Source organism: Rhododendron vialii, chromosome 10a (genome assembly GCF_030253575.1).
Source record: "Rhododendron vialii isolate Sample 1 chromosome 10a, ASM3025357v1".
Classification (NCBI taxonomy): Eukaryota; Viridiplantae; Streptophyta; class Magnoliopsida; order Ericales; family Ericaceae; genus Rhododendron; species Rhododendron vialii.
Genome location: NC_080566.1, coordinates 23,306,342 through 23,311,970, shown reverse-complemented (window position 1 = coordinate 23,311,970; position 5,629 = coordinate 23,306,342).

The window sequence follows — 5,629 nt, the reverse complement described above, 5'->3', positions numbered from 1 at the left end:
ACCGTCCTCTCCTCCTTCCTTTTCGATTATAATAGAGGCCACCGACTTGCCGCCGTCCTCTTCTACCGATGTTCCGCCATCCTTTGTGGGCTCCTCCTCATTCCCTCCATGTGGGTGTGACCATCCTTCTTCCGATGAAGAGGCGGTTGAGGAACTTGATCTGTTTGACGCTGTTTCCTATGTTCTTCCTTCGCGCAGGTTGGGTTCTGGTGGATTCTTGCAGTACCGTCCTACTGTCGGTGGCCAAAGGCCGAGGTTGTTCGCAGGGAGCTTGAGTAGCACTTGAGTGTTCTCAATGTTTCGGAAAGCTTTTGCACTTCCTGAAAAACAAAAATTTTATTTTTAGTTTTATGGTTTTGATTTGAAATTAATTTTTTGTTTTTGTTTATTTGTGGTTGCGGGACATGATCCCTTTTTTATTCTCAGCTAGGGGCGTTAATGAGAAGTACCAGTAGTAGGGTCAAAATTATTTTGTTTAAAGAGGCTGAAATAACTGTGCCCCCTATTTAGGCAATGTGTGCTCTTTAGATGTTAACTTGATGCCCCTAGCTTTTCATTTGTTTATGCAATCATGAGATTAATTCCCTTCTTGTTTTTGGAGGAATTCTACAGCGAAACAGGAGACAAGAAGCTCGTGGAGGAGGCAAGGAAGAGCACAAGTGGTTCTTGACGCTGCCAGAACAGGCTCGAGAGTTGGTGCGTGCTGCAGGTTTTGAGGTGTTTGCTTTGGGCCTCAACCTTCCAAAGATTGATTAGTCCCTGATGACCTCGCTGGTTGAGCGGTGGTGAGATACCACCAATACATTCCCATTCCCCTCTGCCAGTGAGATGACGATCACACCAGGTGACTTTTCTTTGCTTACTGGGCTACGAGGAGGTGGTACTCCTCTCCGGATTGATCCTTAGCTTTGGTAGCGAGAGGGAGCTTTGGAGTGGTTCTTGGGCAAGGTGCCTCCTCTTCATTCATAAGGTCACCTCGATCTCTCCTGGCTGAGCAAGAGTTTCATGAAAGCTGATATCTTGGCTCAGGTGAGCGTTAAACAACTAACCTGGGCTTTCCTCCTCTACCTCCTGGGGCAAACATTATTTGTCAACAAGGATAGCTTGGTGCATACATAGTTCTTGGCTCCCTTACAACACTTGGGGGCTATTGGAGAATTTGATTGGGGGGGATCCGCTTTGGCCATCTTGTATGGCAACCTCGGAGCTTGTTCATGAGACAAGAGTCTCATCCTTGGGGGTCACTACCGAGTGCTTGAGGTATACCTTTCTTCCTCCTCCTTTTTCGTTTTGATTTCTCTTGGTATTGAATCTATTTGTTAATCCATTTTTAGCTCTGGGCTTTCGAGCATCTTCTCCGGTTTCCCTTTGACACCAAGCACGAGGATGTGAACTATGTACCTCGCTATGAGCGATGGTTAGCAGGGCAACGGAAGCCGAGGTCACTTGTTCTAATCCTTTCTGAGAGGCGCGACGAATTTTAGACTGGCTGACGGCTGATTAGGTACCTTCCTTGTCTTTGTCCTTGTATTCCTTTAGATTTTCATTTCCTTGTGTTGTGGCTGATTCGACCCCATTTGTAGGTGTGCTTTTACCTTTGGAGTGGTGTACCGGAGGACGTTCCTCTTGCACGTTCCAGATTTTTGGATCGTACTCGTAGCTTGCTCGAGGGACCTTTTTGCTGAGCTTGGTATCTAGGCAATCGAGTGGCTAGTCAGTGGCGCCCACACGCTGAGGCTCTTCAGTTTGTTCTTCCTCCACCTCTAACATCAATGAGATCTACTTCCTCAATGTCCAAGGAAGACTTGAGGAATTCTCGGATTAGAGACTGGGCGGGCTTGCTTCTTCGGGCGGGAGACTACATGGAGTATTGCCACCTTTTCTTGACTCCACCTCCCGTTCCTTCAGTTTCTCCTGTTTGGCCACGGGCCCCTTCCTTTGTCCTTCCACTCTGCTGATGGAAAGGAGGAGCGTTTGGCACTTACTCCTTGCTCGACCCAACTTTACACGTTATCGCCCGGGGTTTCGCAGGTGCCACTTCATTTCTGGTTTTGTTTCCTTGCTTTATCATTGTATCCTGTGTTCCAATGTTTGTAATGCTTGATTATCCCACAGGTGCCTGCTGAGATAGTGCAGGAATGGTTGCATGCTTAACAGAGTGCAAAGGCTTTGGTTTGGAGGCAGCCACGTCGAATCCTGGAGGTATGGTTTTTCCATTTACTCCTTTGTTTTGCATTCTTTCTTGAATATGAGCGCTTGTATCCTTTTTCTTGCAGCTTGTGGCTGAGCGAGTACCTACTGCCAGTGGGGAGGATGTGGGCACTAGTGAGCAAACCCCATCTTCATCTCAAAGGCCATCTTGGAGACGCCGCCACGACTAGCCCTAGGATTTTCCTTTTTCTTTCTTGTCCATAGTTAGTAAAAACAGGCAGAACCTGTATTTATGTAATGAAAGCCACCACAGTGATGATTTTGTAATGAAATGAGAAATGCTTTTCTTCCCCCTAAATGTCTTGAGATTGCATGTGATAGTCAGATCATGGCTTTTGAAATTGTTTGAACAAGTATTTGTTGTTTCTTGGATAAACAACCATAGTTGAAAAGATATAATAATCTGTGTGAAACGAAATACAAGTTGAGGAATCGATTTATACGGCTGAAGAATCGATATTGCGGCCGATATATGAATCCTTCGGCCGTCACTTCCATTTTCCAAAGGAAGCTAGATTTTGTTTTAGCCAAGTGGCAACTTCTTTTCTCTTCCTTCTTATGCTTGACTTTGACTTATGCCTTTTTGCTTTTGCCATATTCCATGGTCTTTTTGTCAAATTCGAGAATCTTTAAGACATCTTGCTCATTGTGTCAATGACCTTCAAGTTAGAGGGGATGAACGATAATTCTCATGTCTTTTGCTGTTGTCAATTCTTCAAGAAAAGCATACTTATCTTTTGCAAACTCAACACGTAGGGTTAGCTATGCCTATCATTGAGTACAAATCTATTGATATCTTTTCTCCTCATGTTTGGGCCACATCTCAATGTGAGATTGCCTACGTATCCCAATCAGGGAATCAGGCCATGAACGTAGTTCCAAAATCACAACCTTTGGGGTTGGTTTTCTACTCTTGGTTTTTCTCCTCACATGCTCTTGATTTTGCCTAGGTTACCTAATGGAGGTTGAGTCCCTAGCGAGCTTTTCTTCAAATGCCTTAACTTTTGCCTAGGCTGCAGCTTCTTGTCCTAGAAGGCTTTGCTCTTACTTTTACTTGGGTGTTCAGGTTACCCAACGAGCATTTCTTCACAAGAGGGCTTCTGTATCTCGGAGAGGGATTTGGTGGAGATATTTTCTTTTGAATCTCCTTTGCTTTTGTACTTTCACAATGGGCAAGCTAACTCTAAGTGTTCTTGCGGAAATAGCATCTTCTTTCTAAGTTTTGACAAAAACCTAGTTTCTTAAGCAACCAAAGTTGATCCCGTCTTTCCCTTTTGTCAGCAACACAAACAGCTTGATTCTTAAGGTTTCCCTTTTGAATCTCTTTTGCGTTTGACGCATGCAACTGTCTGTCTCATGCCCACGGTGTTGATGGTAGGCACATTGTTTGTTGGGGTCATAAGGCGGCTTAGGAGATGGTTTGTTCAAGGGTTTGAGATGCCCTTGACAGCTTAGAATAGTTAAGGCTTGGGAGAGAGTCATGTAAAGAGGGTTAAAGTTATGGCGAGGCCGATTTGAGTTTCGGGAAGGGCTGGCTTGGAACAGGTCTTGTGGTAGAGCTGGGTCAAGGGTGTTTACGAAGGCATGAGATGTACGGTTCAGGAAGGTTTTCTTGGGTGGAGGAGCTTCTTCTTTCCCAATGAGCCCTAGCTTGATCCCTTCTTCAATTTGCAACCCAGTAGCATGTAGGCATTTGAAATCAGTTATAGCTTGAGTGTAGATGTGCTTAAGATACTTAGGCTGCAGATTATTGACAACTATTCTCACATGATCTTCCTCAGAAGGACGGTTCTTCATCTTGGCGGCTTTTTCTCTCCATCTAGCCACAAAGGTAACAAAGTCTTCGCTCAACTCCTACTTGGTCATCTCCAAATCTCGGGTAGTTCACTCAATCGGGACATTGTATGCATGCTACTTGACAAAAGCATTGGCAATTTCAGGCCAAGTTTGATAATGCACAAATTCCAAAGTGAAGAACCAATCGAGGGCACTTCCTGTGAGAGTTCATTGGAATAATTGAGCAATGAGCTTGTCGTCCAAATCCATCGGCTTCAGGATGTTGATAACATGGCGGACATGGCTGGTAGGGTTACTAGTTCTATTGAACTTCTCGATGTTTGGCATTTTGAATCTTTCAGGCAATTGAGAATCTAGGAAGAGGCAAAGTCCTTCAAAGTCCAGAATTTGGTCCCCCTGTGAACGGGCCAGAGCATGTTTGATCTCCTTGACTTGCTTGGCCAATTCTGGATTTTCCGTTGTTACCACTTTAAGAGGATTCTCATCTTCTTTTGTGTCTTCTTCGTCCTTAGCATCTCTTGCTGCTTTCTCGACTAGCAAAATAGCGATTTGAGCTTGGGGATCAGCGATAGTAGTATTGTTGTCTGCCATTCTTGAAGTGGGAGTGGGGTAAGAGCTTTGTGAAACTCGGGGATTGGAAGATAATCAGGTTTGTTGAAAGGATGTCCGCGAAGGCCTAGGAAGTGATTGGGACCATTGCGGTGAAGGTGTTTTGGCAGGCGAGGGTGACATACTAGACAACTGCAAAGACCTCTGTTTGGCGTGACTTCGGGAGTTGTAAGAATATAAAATTGGTTGTGGTTGCTTTCTTGGCTTACCTATTGTGCCTACTTTAAAGTGAAATACCTGTAAGTTAGTACTTGGCCATATAGGGTTAGGATTTGGGCTGAAAATCCCAACCCTTTTGCACAAAAAGAGATGTTTCAATAACAAATGATACAGGGTGTGAGGAAGAACTTCAACGCAAAATTTAGGAAAATTCCTTAACCTGCGGGTTCTTGTCTTATTTTGATGAGTTTTATGACTTTCTAACACATGTAAGGTTTGGGTAGCCTCAATAACAAATGATACAGGGTGTGAGGAAGAACTTCAACGCAAAATTTAGGAAAATTCCTTAACCTGCGGGTTCTTGTCTTATTTTGATGAGTTTTATGACTTTCTAACACATGTAAGGTTTGGGTAGCCTCAAGGGTGCTCTGTTGTCAAAGGGGACCAGTCCTTTCGCCAGCCCATCATAGGCAGCAATCGCGTGATTCCCTTCTTGATATACCACTAAGTACAAGTGACGATGGAGTTTGCTGGAACCCTTAACATAGCCCGTGACATGCCGGGATATTAGATGAACTCAACGAGGTTGCCCGCTCGATGCATATGATACAAGAATTAGATAAAGCAAGCAATAGTCCTATGTCGAACTTTTTGGTTATGACTCTCAATCTCCCTAGCAGAGTCGCAAAACTGTAGACAACTCCCGAACGGGGCATCGCTAGACAGATTGATCATCGTTTGTTTGGTTCCATTTCATAAACCAAGATCGTGGATATTCCCATGGCTAGGAACATCGCCACACAATAACGGTTATCATCAAAATAAAGTCGCCACCTAGTTTAAAAAACTAGGA